Raw genomic sequence first — 24,255 nt, forward strand, 5'->3', positions numbered from 1 at the left:
CTTTGTTATTAGAGACTTTTTGGGGTAGGGGTGTGGCATGCCAGGAATATGTTACATTGTATTCGGCGTATGTCACACTCCCATGTAGGCTGCCTCCCAACCAGCGAACCAGATGCTAAGGGTATAATGAATAATGGGACCCCTCGTTATACACCGTTATGTTAGCATCTTGTTTCAACTAAGCAATGCAAAGAAGCTCGTCAAACTTAAGCGATGTGGTACACTCATGATTCAACTTTGGCAGACTTACCTCCAAGTCTAGTCGAAGAAGGTTCTTATCGTCTCTCTTGACTGCAAAATCGCCTTACTATATATATCCTCTGTAAATATTTTACCTAATATTTTTTTCTATTTGGTGAAGGATATATATATGTAAGTATTTACTGTCTGGTGCCTTTTGCTCATTCCTCGTTTCTGTCTTGGTTATCCTGCTACAACCAGGTGTGGAAGCCACTAGTGTTCGTAATATCAGGCCAAGTCACGAGTGTTATGAAGTTTAGAGCATTTGACGGCTCAGTGAGAAAGGCAGCCATCAACAGAGACAAAGCTAAGACTAAGATTCATGCTAAGAATGTTATGTATAAGGGATGTTTCGACAAGACAGCGTCTGTGAATACTAGAAGAATGGTAGACAGTTTTGGCGGAGGACCAGTTAATAGGATGACTGAGAGCTCTAACATGACAGAAAAGTCATACACTTCTTTTGTGCTCCTAAAGTTTGTCAGAAAGAGAGCGGCTAGTTTCACCAAAATATTAGAAGAGAGACAAGAGTAGCAAATTAAGTAGACACCAGAAGCAATTGTGGCAGGAGAAGATTGAACTAAATTGCCACAAAAAATGTTTGGCGAACAGTAAGTCTGATGTCAAATGGAAGGGTGTTGCCAAGAAACAGGAAACTGAAAATGTCTGGAAGGCAAAGAACGGGAGATTTCATTGTAGAAAGTAGTTTAGGAGAGAAATCCGTTTAGCATGAGCATAGACAGATTATATGAAATGTGGATGCTAGCCAAGGTATGAAAACAAGCTGTGAAGAATGGTAATTTTTGAGACTTGAAATAGAAGAAAGTATACACTTGGGACAGTACCTACAAAGAGGACACTGTTTTGCTCCATCACCGCCCTAAGAAGTGTACACCGGGACAGTATGCACACAGATGAGACCTTGTTTTGTTGCGTCACTGCCCTAGGAAGTACACACTTGGGACAGTACCTACACAGAGGACAATGTGTTTTGCACCATCACTGTCCCAGGAAGTGCACACTTCGACGGTTGGCACACCTAAGACACTGTTTTGTTACGTCACTACCCTAGGAAGTACACACTTGGGACAGTACACAGGACACTATTTTGCTCCATCACTACCTCAGGAAGTATTCACTTCGGACAGTACCTACACAGAGGACAGAGATGAACGGTATAAAGGATCACATTATACTGCACTTTTGTCTATTATGACACTGACCTGGGAAGTACATACTTGGGGCAATGCCTGCTCGGGGCAGTAACGACACACAGGTGATGGCCACAGCAACTGGTGGTACACTTGTGTCCTTTCATTTCTTATGATAGTTATGTATGGAGGGATGACGCAACCTACCACACACGATCAGTATGTATGGAGGAATGACGCAACCTACCACACACGATCAGTATGTATGGAGGAATGACGCAACTCGTCCTCAGCAATAGTCACGTACACTAGAATGACTCCACCCAATCTTCCACTATGGCTATGTATGGAGGGGTGAAGCAAACCGGTCCGCCACGATAATTATGTACATCGGAAGGATACAACCACTCATCATCTTCAGATGTTTGTAGTGGTGTGACGCAAGGTGTTTTCGTCTCTAGTTATAGCAGATGACGCAACCAGTCGTCCACACTAGTTACGTTTACTGGGCTGACGAAGGTGACCTCCAACCATAACAAGTAATGTTTGGTATCCTACTTGACCAGTGACTAGGGTGTCTCCCACTGCTGGTAGACCGAAACCCAAAATTTACATAATATCAACACTGTTAATTATACTTAAGAATTAGCATTTCGTTATACTTTAAAAAAGTTAATAATGTTAGGTAAGAAAATGAGTTGTGATGCCGGGCTGATAAGATGAGAGACTTTCACTGCAGCGAGGGTGTGACCAGCACAAAGACCGTCTCCCGTCAACCTGCATCACCTCACTTTACTTTCTAATTCCACATTCGACATTTTTCCCTAAGAGTAATGAGAAAAGTGAAACGCGACCTTTTGTAATGTGAAAGTGAGGCAAATATCGACTTGCCCAGAAGAACAATAAATAAAGGCAAGTGATCACGAAACATGTCTGACAAAAAAATTATTTAAATACAGCTATTGTCTTTCACAGTTGCTGTCAGGGGAGGTAATTGAGGGAGCAAATTGGTTTAGTATGCGGCTAGGCACAGCATGGTGGCCTGGTGGCTAAAGCTCCCGATTCACACACGGAGGGCCCGGGTTCGATTCCCGGCGGGTGAGAACATTTCGACGCGTTTCCTTACACCTGTTGTCCTGTTCACCTAGCTGCAAGTAGGTACCTGGGTGTTAGTGGACTGGTGTGGGTGGCATCCTGCGGGACAAGATTGAGGACCAGAATGGAAATAAGTTAGACAGTCCTCGATGACGCACTGACTTTCTTGGCTTATCCTGGGTGGCTAACCCTCCAGAGTTAAACATCCGAAGAAAATCATATCTTAAAATATATATTTCGTAAAAAAAAACACATGATCTCTCACTCGAAATTGTTGAAAATGAACTAATAAAAACATTACAAATATTCATAAGAGTAAGATATACAAATGTTTTGTGTTATATATTTTATCAATGAAAAATTTGGTTCACATTTTTTTTTTGTTTTTTTGACGAAATGCATCTGTAATTTCAAATTTTTTAGGTAATGATTTATCTAATAGGAAAGAGCGAAGACATGTATATATATACATGTATATATATACATGTATATATATACATGTATATATATACATGTATATATATACATGTATATATATACATGTACCGAATACGTAAAATTGGTCAGTTAGGAAGAACTCATTTAGAATTTATGTTACTGTAAAAAAAATAATTTTGTACCAAAGAACCTTAGGAAACTTACCTGACCTTATAATAAGCGGTATTTAATTTAGCCTAATCCAACTATATATGTTTTATATAGGTTTACAAAAATTTAGTAATCAACAAACACAAATATATATTTTTTTTCGTTAGGTTCAGAGTGATATTTTACGATATTATTGCATACACAAATTTTTGCTTGCCCTATTCGGCAAGAAGTGATTTGCTGATTGCTAATGTTTTGAATGAAAAGTTGGATGTCCTAGCTATAAGCGAAACAAAACTGAAGGGGGGAGGGGAGTTTTAGTGGGGAGAAACAAATGGGATTAATTCAGGAGTATCTGAGAGAGTTAGAGCTAAGGAAGGGGTAGCAATAATGTTGAAGGATCAGTTATGGAAGGAGAAGAAGGAATATATATATATAAATTCAAGGATTATGTGGGTCGAAATATGGGTCGGTTGTGAAAGTGTGTATGTACGTGGAGAAGAAAAGAGTATAAAGGAAAGAGAGATTTTGGGAGATGTTAAGCGAGTGTGTAGGAACTTTTGAGCCAAGTGAGAGAGTAATTGTGGTAGGGGACCTAAATGCTAAAGTAGGAGAAACTTTTAGAGAGGGTGTGTTAGGTAAGTTTGGGGTGCCAGGTGTAAATGATAATGGGAGCCCTTTGATTGAACTTTGTATAGAAAAGGGTTTAGTTATAGGTAACACATTTAAAAAAAAGAGGATAAGTGTACATGATATGATATAGTGCATAACGACAATAGTTTGTTGCCAGATAAAAGACCGTTGGGTGTACTTCAGGATGAACATGTTTATAAACGATCCACGGATATATCGGATCATTTTTACTTGTAGCTACAGTGAGAGTAAAAGGTAGATGGGATACAAGGAAAACGGTAGTAGCAAGAGAGAGGTGAAGGTTTATAAATTACAAGAGGGGGCACCTAAAGTAAGATATAAACAACTGTTGGATGACAGATGGGCTAGTGTGAGCATAGGCAATGAGGTCGAAGATGTATGGGGTAGGTTTACAATGTACTGTTAGAGTGTTCAGCAGAAGTTTGTGGTTACAAGAAAGTGGGTGCAGGAGGGAAGAAGAGCGATTGACAGAATGATGTAAAGAGAGTAGTAAGAGAGAAAAAGTTAGCATATGAGAGGTTATGCAAGGAGGGAGGTGTCTATGGGGAGAAAAAAGAGAGGTTGAGAGAGCGGTGAAGCAATGTAAAAAAGAGCAAATGAGAGATTGCTTAGGGGGGCAATGTGGCAAATGTTGCAAATAGGCAGGTTATTGAAAGTAGTGAAGAGTCTTTACGAGGATAGTGAGTTGTAAGAAAGTGAATGCTCGGGTGTTGGCAAGAGGTATGAAGTTAAACGATAAAGAATCTAACACAAAGTGGGAGTTGTCACAGTTGTTCTTTGCTGATGACACTGTGCTTTTGGGAGATTCTGAAGAGAAGTTGCAGAGGTTGGTTGAGTTTGGTAAGGTATGTAAAAGAAGGAAATTAAAAGTGAATGTAGGAAAGAGTAAGGTGATGAGGATAAAAAAAATAGATAACAGAAGATTGGATATCAGATTGGAGGGAGAGAGAGTATGGAGAAAGTGAATGTATTTACATATTGGGAGTGGACGTGTCAGGAGATGAGATCTATAAACCATGAGGTGAATCATACAATTGACTAGGGGAAAAAGGTGAGTGGTGCACTGAGAAGTCTGTGGAGATGAAGAATTTTATCCATGAAAGCAAAGAGGGGAATGTATGAGAGTATAGTTAAACCAACGATCTTGTATGGGTGTGAGGCATGGGTGGTGAATGTTGCAGTGGAGATGTCGTGTCTGATAACAATGTGTGGTGTGAATATAATGCAGAGAATCCATAGTTTGGATATTAGGAGGTGCAGGGTTACCAAAACTATTATATAGAGGGCTGAGGAGGGGTTATTGAGATGGTTTGGACATGTAGAGAGGCTTGAACGAAATAGAATGACTTCGAGAGTGTATAAATCTGTAGTGGAGGGAAGGCAGGGTAGGGGTCAGCCTAGGAAAGCTTGGAGGGAGGGGGTAAAGAAGGTTTTGTGCGAGAGGATCTTGGACTTCCCACAAGTGTGCGTGAGCGTGTTACCTAGGAGCAAATGGAGACAAATGGTTTTAAGGACTTGACGTGCTGTTGGAGTGTAAGCAAGGTAAAATTTATGAAGGGGTTCAGAGAAATCGGCAGGCCGGACTTGATTCCTGGAGACTGGAAGTACAGTGTCGGCACTCTGAATGAGGGATGTTAATGTTGCAGTTTTATAACTGTAGTGTACGTATGTCTTTGGCAAGACAGTGATGGAGTGTATGATGAAAATTGTTCTTTTTCGGGCCACCCTGCCATGGTGGGAAACGGCTTGCTGAAATAGCTGTGCTGAGCCGAAAGCAGCAGCAACATACAGGTGATGCTGAACACGTGGCTTGAGAACTGTATGGGGCACTGTGAAGTTCCAGGTGACGCCACGAACATTTCTCGAGGAAAATGCAGCAAACTTTGGCAAGATCCTGCTTGTACCTGTGTCTGGATGCTGAGACTTGCAGACACAACATCAAGACAACTTCATTCCCCGTCCTTCCCTTTCTCAGGGCAAACACACATGCTGGAAGCACTGCTGTCACGAATTATAATGCTTTAATTGCCTGCGTTATCAAAGCGGTGACAAATGGGGTCTTCTTTATTGTGAGATCGTGGGTACACAGGCAGTGTGTTTGTGCCCATGGCTCCAAGGGGACGTGCTGCGAGGGGGAGTGAGTGAAGTCAGCTGTCAGAGAAAGAGGCAGGGTGACGCGGGTCGAAAGTGGCATGCCTACCAGGCTTGCACTTTGGTGGTAACTATTAAAACTAGGCATGCAGGCTTAGTCTACATCATGGTGAGCAAAAATAACATGACCCTCTAACCCACAGGACCACCAAATCCTACAAGAATCAAGTACCGAGCAGAGGTAGGTGTTTTACCTTGATCCTAGGACATACGGTGGTGTGAGTGACTCTAAGCAAATTTCATTCTACTACTATTTTTGTGTCCTAGCCTCCACAAGCAGTATATACATATTACTGTGACCACGAGCGAGTGGAATTTATTCAATAACACTGCGACTTGCCAAGGACTCAAACCCATGTCGTTTTGGTCTGCCTCATGGTGAGCGAAAATCACATGCTCTAACCCAGATTTTCGCTCACCGTGTGGCGGGCCAAAACCAGTCCTTGGCTAGTCGCAGTTTGTTATTGAGTAAATACCACTCGTTCATGGTCACAATAATATATGTACTGCTTGTGGAGGCTAGTACACCAAACAGGGAGTAGAATGAGATTAACTCAGAGGCACCCACACCCCTATGTGTCCTCAGATCAAAGTAAAACACCTAGCTTTGCTGGGTGCTTGATCCTTGTAGGATTTTGTGGTCCTGTGGATTAGAGCATCATGCTGTTTTGGTCCGCCATGAGGCAGATCAAAAGACGTGGGTTCAGGTCCTTGGTTAGTCAGTCTTGTTAGTGAATAAATACCACAAGTTAGTGGTCACAATAATATATATATATATATATATGAGTATAGGAAAGAGTAAGGTGATGAGGATAAAAAAAAAATAGGTAACGAAAGACTGGATATCAGATTGGAGGGAGAGACTATGGAGGAGGTGAATGTATTCAGATTATTAGGAGTGGACGTGTCTACAGATGAGTTTATGAAAGATGAGGTGAATCATAGATTTCACAAGGGAAAAAAAGGTGAGAGGTGCACTGAGGAGTCTGTGGAGACAAAGAACTTTGTCCATGGAAGCAAAGAGAGGAATGTATGAGAGTATAATTATACCAACACTCTTACATGGGTGCGAAGCATCGGTGGTGAATATCGAACAAGGAGAAGGCTGGAGGCAGCGGAGATGTCGTGTCTGAGGGCAATGTGTGGTGTGAATATAATGCAGAGAATGTGCAGTTTGGAAATTAGGAGGAGTGGAATTACCAAAACTATTATCCAGAGGGCTGAGGAGGGGTTGAGGTGGTTCGGACATGTAGAGAGGGTGGAACAAAATAGAATAACGTCGAGAGTGTATAAATCTGTAGTGGAGTACTGGAGTACTGGAAATGGGAAGTACAATTCCTGCACTTTAAAGGAGGGGTTTGGGATATTGGCAGTTTGGAGGGATATGTTATATAAATACTTCTAAACTGTTGTACCTGGGCACCTGTGCAAAAACAGTGATTATGTATGAGGTGAAAGTGGTGGGAGACGGCGGCCGACTTTATATATATATATATATATATATATATATATATATATATATATATATATATATATATATATATATATTATTGTAACCACGAACGAGTGGTATTGATCAATAACACTGCGCTAGCCAAGGATTCGAACCCATGTTGTACTGGCCTGCCTCATGGTAAGCGAGAACCACATGACGCTTTAGACCACAGGACCACCGAACCCTACAAGAATGGCGCAGCCAGCACACAGCTAGCTGTTGGGCCGCCATCCGAGGCCATACTAACCTAATTTTAGACGACGATCTCACCATACCAACCTAATTTTAGACGACGATCTCACCATACCAACCTAATTTTAGACGATCTCACCATACCAACCTAATTTTAGACGACGATCTCACCATACCAACCTAATTTTAGACGATCTCACCATACCAACCTAATTTTAGACGACGATCTCACCATACCAACCTAATTTTAGACGACGATCTCACCATACCAACCTAATTTTAGACGACGATCTCACCATTCTAACCTAATTTTAGACGAAGATCTCACCATACCAACCTAATTTTAGACGAAGATCTCACCATACCAACCTAATTTTAGACGAAGATCTCACCATACCAACCTAATTTTAGACGAGGATCTCACCATACCAACCTAATTTTAGACGACGATGTCACCATAACCTAATTTTAGACAACCATCTCACCATAACCTAATTTTAGACAACGATCTCACCATACCAACCTAATATTAAGCCAACCTTACCTAAATGACGAATATTCATCAATTTCCTTAATACAGTAAGAAATCGGCACTATATTTAGGACTAGCTACTCCGTTGCAACAGTAGCAACAGTCTTGCAGAAACCGTTCATATTCACCTTGCAGATAAACTGGCAAGGCAATGGAAGGTCTAGTCTCATAAAAGGACTGTATAGAGGTGCAAATTAATTTTTTTTCTATCTAGAATTTGCAAATTAACGGAATACTGTACAGAGTAGGTCATTACTGTGCCTTGTTACCACCCTCTCAATTATCTCCTCGCCACCACACATTTACACTCAAACCTCCCTCGCAATATTACGATAATTTTTATTAATAAAGCAAACAGTACAACGGTAATTGTATTTTGTCGTTAATATAAGCCTTTAAGAACTAAAAAAAAAATATTTACATTCCCTTCCCCGATTCATAAAATTATATTAAGTGCAAGTCCATTTTCTCTTCATTATTTTACAAAGGGCATCAAACCATTTCGGGGGGAGAGCCCCCGCGGCTCGCCCTGGCACCAGGCTTCACGGTGGATCACGATCTGATCAACCAAGCTGTTACTGCTGGCCGCAGGCAAACTGACGTACAAACCACATAATTTATGAGACAGTGGATTCACCGACTTAATAATCCCATAAAACAGAATAATTCATTATAACATAATTTATAACAGCCAGATAATTAATATCCTAATACCTTATTTGTAGTTTGAAATTTTTTTTTTTTTTGGTTAAACTTGTATAAGTAAAAATTGTCAGATGAAAGAAAGTTTAAAGTTTCTTAATTAAGTGAAACTTAAGTTTAAAACTCAATCAGAGCAGCACAAAAAATAAAAACTGAATTATGGCACAAATAATGTTGATAAGTTTGTTGAGTATACCTGGTAAAGTGTATGGTAGAGTTATTATTGAAAGAATTAAGAGTAAGACGGAGAATAGGATAGCAGATGAACAAGGAGGCTTTAGGAAAGGTAGGGGGTGTGTGGACCAGGTGTTTACAGTGAAACATATAAGTGAACAGTATTTAGATAAGGCTAAAGAGGTCTTTGTGGCATTTATGGATTTGGAAAAGGCGTATGACAGGGTGGATAGGGGGGCAATGTGGCAGATGTTGCAGGTGTAGGAGGTAGGTTACTGAAAGCAGTGAAGAGTTTTTACGAGGATAGTGAGGCTCAAGATAGAGCATGTAGGAAAGAGGGAGATTATTTCCCAGTAAAAGTAGGCCTTAGACAAGGATGTGTGATGTCACCGTGGTTGTTTAATATATTTATAGATGGGGTTGTAAGAGAAGTAAATGCGAGGGTCTTGGCAAGAGGCGTGGAGTTAAAAGATAAAGAATCACACATAAAGTGGGAGTTGTCATAGTTGCTCTTTGCTGATGACACTGTGCTCTTGGGAGATTCTGAAGAGAAGTTGCAGAGATTGGTGGATGAATTTGGTAGGGTATGCAAAAGAAGAAAATTAAAAAAGTGAATACAGGAAAGAGTAAGGTATGAGGTTAACAAAAAGATTAGGTGATGAAAGATTGGATATCAGATTGGAGAGAGAGTATATGGAGTAGGTGAATGTATTCAGATATTTGGGAGTGGACGTGTCAGCGGATGGGTCTATGAAAGATGAGGTGAATCATAGAATTGATGAGGGAAAAAGGGTGAGTGGTGCACTTAGGAGTCTGTGGAGACAAAGAACTTTGTCCTTGGAGGCAAAGAGGGGAATGTATGAGAGCATAGTTTTACCAACGCTCTTATATGGGTGTGAAGCGTGGGTGATGAATGTTGCAGCGATGAGAAGGCTGGAGGCAGTGGAGATGTCATGTCTGAGGGCAATGTGTGGTGTGAATATAATGCAGAGAATTCGTAGTTTGGAAGTTAGGAGGAGGTGCGGGATTACCAAAACTGTTGTCCAGAGGGCTGAGGAAGGGTTGTTGAGGTGGTTCGGACATGTAGAGTCTGTATCAGTCTGTAGTGGAAGGAAGGCGGGGTAGGGGTCGGCCTAGGAAAGGTTGGAGGGAGGGGGTAAAGGAGGTTTTGTGTGCGAGGGGCTTGGACTTCCAGCAGGCATGCGTGAGCGTGTTTGATAGGAGTGAGTGGAGACAAATGGTTTTTAATACTTGACGTGCTGTTGGAGTGTGAGCAAAGTAACATTTATGAAGGGATTCAGGGAAACCGGCAGGCCGGACTTGAGTCCTGGAGATGGGAAGTACAGTGCCTGCACTCTGAAGGAGGGGTGTTAATGTTGCAGTTTAAAAACTGTAGTGTAAAGCACCCTTCTGGCAAGACAGTGATGGAGTGAATGATGGTGAAAGTTTTTCTTTTTCGGGCCACCCTGCCTTGGTGGAAATCGGCCAGTGTGATAATAAAATAAAAAATCTCATGACAGGGAACTCAGTAAATAATCAGTAATAAATCTGCATTAAACAAATAAAACTGAAAGGTTCTCAAATTTCTCATTTCTTTATTCTTTAAATCATTAGCGACGATTATTACATCGGGGTTTAATAATGCAGGATAATCATTTAGTTATTTATTAATATCACAGTGAAATAGTTGGTGATAAGAGGTTATTTTTCCTCAGCATTAACCCCAGGACATCAACTGTTACTTCCAACCAGTTATGACTTCGCCAAATTTACCGGAGTGGCAATAAAAAGGTTGGAGAGAATGATTGAGGTGGTAATTTCAGTGCCTGTGGGAGGTCCCTCCTAGCTATGAGGAGGTAGACAGACCATGGTCTTAGTGGTAGGTTCACTCACGTTCTCCAGAGCAACACAGTCCATGGTCTTAGTGGTAGGTCCACCCATGCTCTCCAGAGCAACACAGACCATGGTCTTAGTGGTAGGTTCACTCATGCTCTCCAGAGCAACACAGACCATGGTCTTAGTGGTAGGTCCACCAATGCTCTCCAGAGCAACACAGACCATGGTCTTAGTGGTAGGTCCACCCATGCTCTCCAGAGCAACACAGACCATGGTCTTAGTGGTAGGTCCACCCATGCTCTCCAGAGCAACACAGACCATGGTCTTAGTGGGTCCATGGTCTTAGTGGTAGGTCCACCCATGCTCTCCAGAGCAACACAGTCCATGGTCTTAGTGGTAGGTTCACCCATGCTCTCCAGAGCAACACAGTCCATGGTATGCTCTCCAGAGCAACACAGTCCATGGTCTTAGTGGTAGGTCCACCCATGCTCTCCAGAGCAACACAGTCCATGGTATGCTCTCCAGAGCAACACAGTCCATGGTATGCTCTCCAGAGCAACACAGTCCATGGTCTTAGTGGTAGGTCCACCCATGCTCTCCAGAGCAACACAGTCCATGGTCTTAGTGGTAGGTCCATCCATGCTCTCCAGAGTAACACAGACCATGGTCTTAGTTGTAGGTTCACCCATGCTCTCCAGAGCAACACAGACCATGGTCTTAGTGGTAGGTCCACCCATGCTCTCCAGAGCAACACAGACCATGGTCTTAGTGGTAGGTCCACCCATGCTCTCCAGAGCAACACAGTCCATGGTCTTAGTGGTAGGTCCACCCATGCTCTCCAGAGCAACACAGTCCATGGTCTTAGTGGTAGGTCCACCAATGCTCTCCAGAGCAACACAGACCATGGTCTTAGTGGTAGGTCCACACATGCTCTCCAGAGCAACACAGACTTAGTGGTAGGACCATGGTCTTAGTGGTAGGTCCACCCATGCTCTCCAGAGCAACACAGGCCATGGTCTTATGGTCTTAGTGGTAGGTTCACCCATCTCTAGTGGTAGACCATGGTTCCACCCATGCTCTCCAGAGCAACACAGACCATGGTCTTAGTGGTAGGTTCACCCATGCTCTCTCTCTTAGTGGTAGGTTCACCCATGCTCTCTAGAGCAACAAAGACCATGGTCTTAGTGGTAGGTTCACCCATGCTCTCTAGAGCAACACAGTCCATGGTCTTAGTGGTAGGTCCACCCATGCTCTCCAGAGCAACACAGTCCATGGTCTTAGTGGTAGGTTCACCCATGCTCTCTAGAGCAACAAAGACCATGGTCTTAGTGGTAGGTTCACCCATGTAGAGCAACAAAGACCATGGTCATGCTCTCTCTAGAGCAACACAGTCCATGGTCTTAGTGGTAGGTCCACCCATGCTCTCCAGAGCAACACAGTCCATGGTCTTAGTGGTAGGTCTTAGTGGTAGGTTCACCCATGCTCTCCAGAGCTAACACCGTCCATGGTCTTAGTGGTAGGTCCACCCATGCTCTCCAGAGCAACACAGTCCATGGTCTTAGTGGTAGGTTCACCCATGCTCTCCAGAGCAACACAGACCATGGTCTTAGTGGTAGGTCCACCCATGCTCTCCAGAGCAACACAGTCCATGGTCTTAGTGGTAGGTCCACCCATGCTCTCCAGAGCAACACAGTCCATGGTCTTAGTGGTAGGTTCACCCATGCTCTCCAGAGCAACACAGACCATGGTCTTAGTGGTAGGTCCACCCATGCTCTCCAGAGCAACACAGTCCATGGTCTTAGTGGTAGGTTCACCCATGCTCTCTAGAGCAACAAAGACCATGGTCTTAGTGGTAGGTCCACCCATGCTCTCCAGAGCAACACAGTCCATGGTCTTAGTGGTAGGTCCACCCATGCTCTCCAGAGCAACACAGTCCATGGTCTTAGTGGTAGGTCCACCCATGCTCTCCAGAGCAACACAGTCCATGGTCTTAGTGGTAGGTTCACCCATGCTCTCCAGAGCAACACAGACCATGGTCTTAGTGGTAGGTCCACCCATGCTCTCCAGAGCAACACAGACCATGGTCTTAGTGGTAGGTCCACCCATGCTCTCCAGAGCAACACAGACCATGGTCTTAGTGGTAGGTTCACCCATGCTCTCTAGAGCAACAAAGACCATGGTCTTAGTGGTAGGTTCACCCATGCTCTCTAGAGCAACAAAGACCATGGTCTTAGTGGTAGGTTCACCCATGCTCTCTAGAGCAACACAGACCATGGTCTTAGTGGTAGGTTCGCTCACGTTCTCCAGAGCAACACAGACCATGGTCTTAGTGGTAGGTCCACCCATGCTCTCCAGAGCAACACAGACCATGGTCTTAGTGGTAGGTTCACCCATGCTCTCTAGAGCAACAAAAACCATGGTCTTAGTGGTAGGTCCACCCATGCTCTCCAGAGCAACACAGACCATGGTCTTAGTGGTAGGTTCACCCATGCTCTCCAGAGCAACACAGACCATGGTCTTAGTGGTAGGTCCACCCATGCTCTCCAGAGCAACACAGACCATGGTCTTAGTGGTAGGTCCACCCATGCTCTCCAGAGCAACACAGACCATGGTCTTAGTGGTAGGTTCACCCATGCTCTCCAGAGGAACACAGACCATGGTCTTAGTGGTAGGTCCACCCATGCTCTCCAGAGCAACAGTCCATGGTCTTAGTGGTAGGTTCACCCATGCTCTCAAGAGCAACACAGACCATGGTCTTAGTGGTAGGTTCACCCAAGCTCTCCAGAGCAACACAGACCATAATCTTAGTGGTAGGTCCACTCACGCTCTAACAGCAACACAGACCATGGTCTCAGATCATGGTTCAATAACACTGTTCACAAACGCAATATTCAAACTGTTATCGAATAAAACTAAACGTATGATAATATAAGTATTACATATTTTAAGCATAATACCTGTCAGTTGCCGAGTGAAAATGAAACGCCAATCATAACTTCGTGTTTCTCCAGTTTAATTTACCTGTAATGAAAAGATATAACCAGATAAAAAGGATTGAAAATTATTAGTTACTGCTGCTAACTGACTTGAAACTGTAGTAAGAAAAAAACTGTCTGCAATTTTGCCTAATAACATCGAAGCCTCGGGAAATTAGGTATATTTTGATGTTTAGTACTAACAATCAGGTAAAATAAAATTATAATGAAATGAATACAAGTATGTGGTTCATTCAACGTGAGGAAAGTGTTTCTTGGCCCGGGTCGTACAAGTAAGTGGTTCATTCAACGCGAGGAAAGTGTTTCTTGGCCCGGGTCGTACAAGTAAGTGGTTCATTCAACGTGAGGAAAGTGTTTCTTGGCCCGGGTCGTACAAGTAAGTGGTTCATTCAACGTGAGGAAAGTGTTTCTTGGCCCGGGTCGTACAAGTGGTTCATTCAACGTGAGGAAAGTGTTTCTTGGCCCGGGTCGTACAAGTAAGTGGTTCATTCAACGCGAGGAAAGTGTTTCTTGGCCCGGGTCGTACAAGTAAGTGGTTCATTCAACGTGAGGAAAGTGTTTCTTGGCCCGGTTCGTACAAGTAAGTGGTTCATTCAACGTGAGGAAAGTGTTTCTTGGCCCGGGTCGTACAAGTAAGTGGTTCATTCAACGTGAGGAAAGTGTTTCTTGGCCCCTGTCGTACAAGTAAGTGGTTCATTCAACGTGAGGAAAGTGTTTCTTGGCCCGGGTCGTACAAGTAAGTGGTTCATTCAACGTGAGGAAAGTGTTTCTTGGCCCGGGTCGTACAAGTAAGTGGTTCATTCAACGTGAGGAAAGTGTTTCTTGGCCCGGGTCGTACAAGTAAGTGGTTCATTCAACGTGAGGAAAGTGTTTCTTGGCCCGGGTCGTACAAGTAAGTGGTTCATTCAACGTGAGGAAAGTGTTTCTTGGCCCGGGTCGTACAAGTAAGTGGTTCATTCAACGTGAGGAAAGTGTTTCTTGGCCCGGGTCGTACAAGTAAGTGGTTCATTCAACGCGAGGAAAGTGTTTCTTGGCCCGGGTCGTACAAGTAAGTGGTTCATTCAACGCGAGGAAAGTGTTTCTTGGCCCGGGTCGTACAAGTGGTTCATTCAACGCGAGGAAAGTGTTTCTTGGCCCGGGTCGTACAAGTAAGTGGTTCATTCAACGTGAGGAAAGTGTTTCTTGGCCCGGGTCGTACAAGTGGTTTATTCAACGCGAGGAAAGTGTTTCTTGGCCCGGGTCGTACAAGTAAGTGGTTCATTCAACGTGAGGAAAGTGTTTCTTGGCCCGGGTCGTACAAGTAAGTGGTTCATTCAACGCGAGGAAAGTGTTTCTTGGCCCGGGTCGTACAAGTAAGTGGTTCATTCAACGTGAGGAAAGTGTTTCTTGGCCCGGGTCGTACAAGTAAGTGGTTCATTCAACGTGAGGAAAGTGTTTCTTGGCCCGGGTCGTACAAGTAAGTGGTTCATTCAACGTGAGGAAAGTGTTTCTTGGCCCGGGTCGTACAAGTACGGGGCTCATTCAACGTGAGGAATGTGCTTCTTGGCCCGGGTCGTACATGTAAGTGGTTCATTCAGCGTGAGGAAAGTGTTTCTTGGCCCGGGTCGTACAAGTAAGTGGTTCATTCAACGTGAGGAAAGTGTTTCTTGGCCCGGGTCGTACAAGTAAGTGGTTCATTCAACGTGAGGAAAGTGTTTCTTGGCCCGGGTCGTACAAGTAAGTGGTTCATTCAACGTGAGGAAAGTGTTTCTTGGCCCGGGTCGTACAAGTAAGTGGTTCATTCAGCGTGAGGAAAGTGTTTCTTGGCCCGGGTCGTACAAGTAAGTGGTTCATTCAACGCGAGGAAAGTGTTTCTGGGCCCGGGTCGTACAAGTATGTGGTTCATTCAACGTGAGGAAAGTGTTTCTTGGCCCGGGTCGTACAAGTAAGTGGTTCATTCAGCGTGAGGAAAGTGTTTCTTGGCCCGGGTCGTACAAGTAAGTGGTTCATTCAGCGTGAGGAAAGTGTTTCTTGGCCCGGGTCGTACAAGTAAGTGGTTCATTCAGCGTGAGGAAAGTGTTTCTTGGCCCGGGTCGTACAAGTAAGTGGTTCATTCAGCGTGAGGAAAGTGTTTCTTGGCCCGGGTCGTACAAGTAAGTGGTTCATTCAGCGTGAGGAAAGTGTTTCTTGGCCCGGGTCGTACAAGTAAGTGGTTCATTCAGCGTGAGGAAAGTGTTTCTTGGCCCGGGTCGTACAAGTAAGTGGTTCATTCAGCGTGAGGAAAGTGTTTCTTGGCCCGGGTCGTACAAGTAAGTGGTTCATTCAGCGTGAGGAAAGTGTTTCTTGGCCCGGGTCGTACAAGTAAGTGGTTCATTCAGCGTGAGGAAAGTGTTTCTTGGCCCGGGTCGTACAAGTAAGTGGTTCATTCAACGTGAGGAAAGTGTTTCTTGGCCCGGGTCGTACAAGTAAGTGGTTCATTCAGCGTGAGGAAAGTGTTTCTTGGCCCGGGTCGTACAAGTAAGTGGTTCATTCAACGTGAGGAAAGTGTTTCTTGGCCCGGGTCGTACAAGTAAGTGGTTCATTCAACGTGAGGAAAGTGTTTCTTGGCCCGGGTCGTACAAGTAAGTGGTTCATTCAGCGTGAGGAAAGTGTTTCTTGGCCCGGGTCGTACAAGTAAGTGGTTCATTCAGCGTGAGGAAAGTGTTTCTTGGCCCGGGTCGTACAAGTAAGTGGTTCATTCAGCGTGAGGAAAGTGTTTCTTGGCCCGGGTCGTACAAGTAAGTGGTTCATTCAGCGTGAGGAAAGTGTTTCTTGGCCCGGGTCGTACAAGTAAGTGGTTCATTCAGCGTGAGGAAAGTGTTTCTTGGCCCGGGTCGTACAAGTAAGTGGTTCATTCAGCGTGAGGAAAGTGTTTCTTGGCCCGGGTCGTAAAAGTAAGTGGTTCATTCGTGAGGAAAGTGTTTCTTGGCCCGGGTCGTACAAGTAAGTGGTTCATTCAGCGTGAGGAAAGTGTTTCTTGGCCCGGGTCGTACAAGTAAGTGGTTCATTCAGCGTGAGGAAAGTGTTTCTTGGCCCGGGTCGTACAAGTAAGTGGTTCATTCAGCGTGAGGAAAGTGTTTCTTGGCCCGGGTCGTACAAGTAAGTGGTTCATTCAACGTGAGGAAAGTGTTTCTTGGCCCGGGTCGTACAAGTAAGTGGTTCATTCAACGTGAGGAAAGTGTTTCTTGGCCCGGGTCGTACAAGTAAGTGGTTCATTCAACGTGAGGAAAGTGTTTCTTGGCCCGGGTCGTACAAGTAAGTGGTTCATTCAACGTGAGGAAAGTGTTTCTTGGCCCGGGTCGTACAAGTAAGTGGTTCATTCAACGCGAGGAAAGTGTTTCTTGGCCCGGGTCGTACAAGTAAGTGGTTCATTCAACGTGAGGAAAGTGTTTCTTGGCCCGGGTCGTACAAGTAAGTGGTTCATTCAACGTGAGGAAAGTGTTTCTTGGCCCGGGTCGTACAAGTAAGTGGTTCATTCAACGTGAGGAAAGTGTTTCTTGGCCCGGGTCGTACAAGTAAGTGGTTCATTCAACGCGAGGAAAGTGTTTCTTGGCCCGGGTCGTACAAGTAAGTGGTTCATTCAACGCGAGGAAAGTGTTTCTTGGCCCGGGTCGTACAAGTAAGTGGTTCATTCAACGTGAGGAAAGTGTTTCTTGGCCCGGGTCGTACAAGTAAGTGGTTCATTCAACGTGAGGAAAGTGTTTCTTGGCCCGGGTCGTACAAGTAAGTGGTTCATTCAACGTGAGGAAAGTGTTTCTGGGCCCGGGTCGTACAAGTAAGTGGTTCATTCAACGTGAGGAAAGTGTTTCTTGGCCCGGGGTACAAGTAACAAGTGAGGAAAGTGTTTCTTGGCCCGGGTTCATTCACCGTGAGGAAAGTGTTTCTTGGCCCGGGTCGTACAAGTAAGTGGTTCATTCAACGTGAGGAAAGTGTTTCTTGGCCCGGGTCGTACAAGTAAGTGGTTCATTCAACGTGAGGAAAGTGTTTCTTGGCCCGGGTCGTACAAGTAAGTGGTTCATTCAACGCGAGGAAAGTGTTTCTTGGCCCGGGTCGTACAAGTAAGTGGTTCATTCAGCGTGAGGAAAGTGTTTCTTGGCCCGGGTCGTACAAGTAAGTGGTTCATTCAGCGTGAGGAAAGTGTTTCTTGGCCCGGGTCGTACAAGTAAGTGGTTCATTCAACGTGAGGAAAGTGTTTCTTGGCCCGGGTCGTACAAGTAAGTGGTTCATTCAGCGTGAGGAAAGTGTTTCTTGGCCCGGGTCGTACAAGTAAGTGGTTCATTCAGCGTGAGGAAAGTGTTTCTTGGCCCGGGTCGTACAAGTAAGTGGTTCATTCAGCGTGAGGAAAGTGTTTCTTGGCCCGGGTCGTACAAGTAAGTGGTTCATTCAGCGTGAGGAAAGTGTTTCTTGGCCCGGGTCGTACAAGTAAGTGGTTCATTCAGCGTGAGGAAAGTGTTTCTTGGCCCGGGTCGTACAAGTAAGTGGTTCATTCAGCGTGAGGAAAGTGTTTCTTGGCCCGGGTCGTACAAGTAAGTGGTTCATTCAGCGTGAGGAAAGTGTTTCTTGGCCCGGGTCGTACAAGTGGTTGTAGTTCATTCAACGTGAGGAAAGTGTTTCTTGGCCCTGGTCGTACAAGTAAGTGGTTCATTCAAGCGTGAGGAAAGTGTTTCTTGGCCCGGGTCGTACAAGTAAGTGGTTCATTCAGCGTGAGGAAAGTGTTTCTTGGCCCGGGTCGTACAAGTAAGTGGTTCATTCATCGTGAGGAAAGTGTTTCTTGGCCCGGGTCGTACAAGTAAGTGGTTCGAGGAAATTCAGCGTGAGGAAAGTGTTTCTTGGCCCGGGTCGTACAAGTAAGTGGTTCATTCAGCGTGAGGAAAGTGTTTCTTGGCCCGGGTCGTACAAGTAAGTGGTTCATTCAGCGTGAGGAAAGTGTTTCTTGGCCCGGGTCGTACAAGTAAGTGGTTCATTCAGCGTGAGGAAAGTGTTTCTTGGCCCGGGTCGTACAAGTAAGTGGTTCATTCAGCGTGAGGAAAGTGTTTCTTGGCCCGGGTCGTACAAGTAAGTGGTTCATTCAACGTGAGGAAAGTGTTTCTTGGCCCGGGTCGTACAAGTAAGTGGTTCATTCAGCGTGAGGAAAGTGTTTCTTGGCCCGGGTCGTACAAGTAAGTGGTTCATTCAACGTGAGGAAAGTGTTTCTTGGCCCGGGTCGTACAAGTAAGTGGTTCATTCAGCGTGAGGAAAGTGTTTCTTGGCCCGGGTCGTACAAGTAAGTGGTTCATTCAGCGTGAGGAAAGTGTTTCTTGGCCCGGGTCGTACAAGTAAGTGGTTCATTCAGCGTGAGGAAAGTGTTTCTTGGCCCGGGTCGTACAAGTAAGTGGTTCATTCAACGTGAGGAAAGTGTTTCTTGGCCCGGGTCGTACAAGTAAGTGGTTCATTCAACGTGAGGAAAGTGTTTCTTGGCCCGGGTCGTACAAGTAAGTGGTTCATTCAACGTGAGGAAAGTGTTTCTTGGCCCGGGTCGTACAAGTAAGTGGTTCATTCAACGTGAGGAAAGTGTTTCTTGGCCCGGGTCGTACAAGTAAGTGGTTCATTCAACGCGAGGAAAGTGTTTCTTGGCCCGGGTCGTACAAGTAAGTGGTTCATTCAACGTGAGGAAAGTGTTTCTTGGCCCGGGTCGTACAAGTAAGTGGTTCATTCAACGTGAGGAAAGTGTTTCTTGGCCCGGGTCGTACAAGTAAGTGGTTCATTCAACGTGAGGAAAGTGTTTCTTGGCCCGGGTCGTACAAGTAAGTGGTTCATTCAGCGTGAGGAAAGTGTTTCTTGGCCCGGGTCGTACAAGTAAGTGGTTCATTCAGCGTGAGGAAAGTGTTTCTTGGCCCGGGTCGTACAAGTAAGTGGTTCATTCAGCGTGAGGAAAGTGTTTCTTGGCCCGGGTCGTACAAGTAAGTGGTTCATTCAGCGTGAGGAAAGTGTTTCTTGGCCCGGGTCGTACAAGTAAGTGGTTCATTCAACGTGAGGAAAGTGTTTCTTGGCCCGGGTCGTACAAGTAAGTGGTTCATTCAGCGTGAGGAAAGTGTTTCTTGGCCCGGGTCGTACAAGTAAGTGGTTCATTCAACGTGTTCATTCAACGTGTGGAAAGTGTTTCTTGGCCCGGGTCGTACAAGTAAGTGGTTCATTCAACGCGAGGAAAGTGTTTCTTGGCCCGGGTCGTACAAGTAAGTGGTTCATTCAACGTGAGGAAAGTGTTTCTTGGCCCGGGTCGTACAAGTAAGTGGTTCATTCAACGTGAGGAAAGTGTTTCTTGGCCCGGGTCGTACAAGTAAGTGGTTCATTCAACGTGAGGAAAGTGTTTCTTGGCCCGGGTCGTACAAGTAAGTGGTTCATTCAACGTGAGGAAAGTGTTTCTTGGCCCGGGTCGTACAAGTAAGTGGTTCATTCAACGTGAGGAAAGTGTTTCTTGGCCCGGGTCGTACAAGTAAGTGGTTCATTCAACGTGAGGAAAGTGTTTCTTGGCCCGGGTCGTACAAGTAAGTGGTTCATTCAACGTGAGGAAAGTGTTTCTTGGCCCGGGTCGTACAAGTAAGTGGTTCATTCAACGTGAGGAAAGTGTTTCTTGGCCCGGGTCGTACAAGTAAGTGGTTCATTCAACGTGAGGAAAGTGTTTCTTGGCCCGGGTCGTACAAGTAAGTGGTTCATTCAACGCGAGGAAAGTGTTTCTTGGCCCGGGTCGTACAAGTAAGTGGTTCATTCAACGTGAGGAAAGTGTTTCTTGGCCCGGGTCGTACAAGTAAGTGGTTCATTCAACGTGAGGAAAGTGTTTCTTGGCCCGGGTCGTACAAGTAAGTGGTTCATTCAACGCGAGGAAAGTGTTTCTTGGCCCGGGTCGTACAAGTAAGTGGTTCATTCAACGTGAGGAAAGTGTTTCTTGGCCCGGGTCGTACAAGTAAGTGGTTCATTCAACGTGAGGAAAGTGTTTCTTGGCCCGGGTCGTACAAGTAAGTGGTTCATTCAACGCGAGGAAAGTGTTTCTTGGCCCGGGTCGTACAAGTAAGTGGTTCATTCAACGCGAGGAAAGTGTTTCTTGGCCCGGGTCGTACAAGTAAGTGGTTCATTCAACGTGAGGAAAGTGTTTCTTGGCCCGGGTCGTACAAGTAAGTGGTTCATTCAACGTGAGGAAAGTGTTTCTTGGCCCGGGTCGTACAAGTAAGTGGTTCATTCAACGTAAGGAAAGTGTTTCTTGGCCCGGGTCGTACAAGTAACAAGTGAGGAAAGTGTTTCTTGGCCCGGGTCGTACAAGTAAGTGGTTCATTCAACGTGAGGAAAGTGTTTCTTGGCCCGGGTCGTACAAGTAAGTGGTTCATTCAACGTGAGGAAATTGTTTCTTGGCCCGGGTCGTACAAGTAAGTGGTTCATTCAACGTGAGGAAAGTGTTTCTTGGCCCGGGTCGTACAAGTAAGTGGTTCATTCAACGTAAGGAAAGTGTTTCTTGGCCCGGGTCGTACAAGTAAGTGGTTCATTCAACGTGAGGAAAGTGTTTCTTGGCCCGGGTCGTACAAGTAAGTGGAGGAAAGTGTTTCTTGGCCCGGGTCGTACAAGTAAGTGGTTCATTCAACGTGAGGAAAGTGTTTCTTGGCCCGGGTCGTACAAGTAAGTGGTTCATTCAACGTGAGGAAAGTGTTTCTTGGCCCGGGTCGTACAAGTAAGTGGTTCATTCAACACGAGGAAAGTGTTTCTTGGCCCGGGTCGTACAAGTAAGTGGTTCATTCAACGTGAGGAAAGTGTTTCTTGGCCCGGGTCGTACAAGTAAGTGGTTCATTCAACGTGAGGAAAGTGTTTCTTGGCCCGGGTCGTACAAGTAAGTGGTTCATTCAACGCGAGGAAAGTGTTTCTTGGCCCGGGTCGTACAAGTAAGTGGTTCATTCAACGCGAGGAGGAAAGTGTTTCTTGAGGAAAGTGCCCGGGTCGTACAAGTAAGTGGTTCATTCAACGTGAGGAAAGTGTTTCTTGGCCCGGGTCGTACAAGTAAGTGGTTCATTCAACACGAGGAAAGTGTTTCTTGGCCCGGGTCGTACAAGTAAGTGATTCATTCAACGTGAGGAAAGTGTTTCTTGGCCCGGGTCGTACAAGTAATTGGTTCATTCAACGTGAGGAAAGTGTTTCTTGGCCCGGGTCGTAAAAGTAAGTGGTTCATTCAACGCGAGGAAAGTGTTTCTTGGCCCGGGTCGTACAAGTAAGTGGTTCATTCAACGTGAGGAAAGTGTTTCTTTGCCCGGGTCGTACAAGTAAGTGGTTCATTCAACGTGAGGAAAGTGTTTCTTGGCCCGGGTCGTACAAGTAAGTGGTTCATTCAACGCGAGGAAAGTGTTTCTGTATATAAGATTGTATATAAGACTGTGTGTAAGACTGTATATAAGAGTATGCAAGACTGTATGTAAGACTGAATGTAAGACTGTGTATAAGACTGTATAAGACTGTAAGACTATATGTAAGACTGTATGTAAGACTGCATATAAGACTGTAAGAATATATGTAAGACTGTATGTAAGACTGTATATAAGACTGTATGTAATACTGTATGTAAGACTGTATGTAAGACTGTATATAAGACTGTATGTAAGACTGTATATAAGACTGTATGTAAGACTGTATGTAAGACTATGTAAGACTGTATATAAGACTATTTGTAAGACTGTATGCAAGCCTGTAAGACTGTATATAAGACTGTATATAAGACTGTATGTGAGACTGTATGTAAGACTGTATATAAGACTGTATGTAAGACTGTATGTAAGACTATGTAAGACTGTATATAATACTGTATGTAAGACTTTATATAAGACTGTATTTAAGACTATATGTAAGACTATATGTAAGACTATATGTGAGACTGTATGCAAGACTGTATGTAAACTGTATGTAAGACTGTATATATGACTGTATATAAGACTGTATATAAGACTGTATGTAAGACTGTATATAAGACTGTATGTAAGACTGTACATAAGACTGTAAGACTGTATATAAGACTGTATATAAAACTGTATATAAGACTGTATTTAAAACTGTATGTAAGACTGTATATAAGACTGTATGTAAGACTGTATATCAGACTGTATGTAAGACTGTATGTAAGACTGTATATAAGACTGTATATAAGACTGTATATAAGACTGTATGTAAGACTGTATATAAGACTGTATATAAGACTGTATATAAGACTGTATGTAAGACTGTATGTAAGACTGTATATAAGACTGTATGTAAGACTGTATATAAGACTGTATGTAAGACTGTATATAAGACTGTATGTAAGACTGTATATAAGACTGTATGTAAAACTGTATATAAGACTGTAAGACTGTATGTAAGACTGTATAAGACTATATGTAAGACTGTATGCAAGACTGTATGTAAGACTGTGTATAAGACTGTATGCAAGACTGTATATAAGACTGTAAGACTGTATGTAAGACTGTATGTAAGACTGTATGTAAGACTGTATATAAGACTGTATGTAAGACTGTATATATGACTGTATGTAAGACTGTATGTAAGACTGTGTATAAGACTGTATGCAAGACTGTTTATAAGACTGTAAGACTGTATGTAAGACTATATGTAAGACTGTATATAAGACTGTATGTAAGACTGTATATAAGACTGTATGTAAGACTGTATATAAGACTGTATGTAAGACTGTATATAAGACTGTATGTAAAACTGTATATAAGACTGTATGTAAGACTGTATATAAGACTGTATGTAAGACTGTATATAAGACTGTATATAAGACTGTATGTAAGACTGTATATAAGACTGTAAGACTGTATGTAAGACTGTATGTAAGACTGTATATAAGACTGTATGTAAGACTGTAAGACTGTATGTAAGACTGTAAGACTGTATGTAAGACTGTATATAAGACTGTATATAAGACTGTATATAAGACTGTATATAAGACTGTATGTAAGACTGTATATAAGACTGTATATAAGACTGTATGTAAGACTGTATATAAGACTGTAAGACTGTATGTAAGACTGTATGTAAGACTGTATATAAGACTGTATGTAAGACTGTAAGACTGTATGTAAGACTGTAAGACTGTATGTAAGACTGTATATAAGACTGTATATAAGACTGTATATAAGACTGTATATAAGACTGTATGTAAGACTGTATGTAAGACTGTAAGACTGTATATAAGACTGTATGTAAGACTGTATGTAAGACTGTATATAAGACTGTATGTAAGACTGTATGTAAGACTGTAAGACTGTATGTAAGACTGTATATAAGACTGTATATAAGACTGTATATAAGACTGTATATAAGACTGTATGTAAGACTGTATGTAAGACTGTAAGACTGTAGATAAGACTGTATGTAAGACTGTATGTAAGACTGTATATAAGACTGTATGTAAGACTGTAT

This window comes from Cherax quadricarinatus, chromosome 41, assembly GCF_038502225.1.
Source record: "Cherax quadricarinatus isolate ZL_2023a chromosome 41, ASM3850222v1, whole genome shotgun sequence".
Taxonomy (NCBI): Eukaryota; Metazoa; Arthropoda; class Malacostraca; order Decapoda; family Parastacidae; genus Cherax; species Cherax quadricarinatus.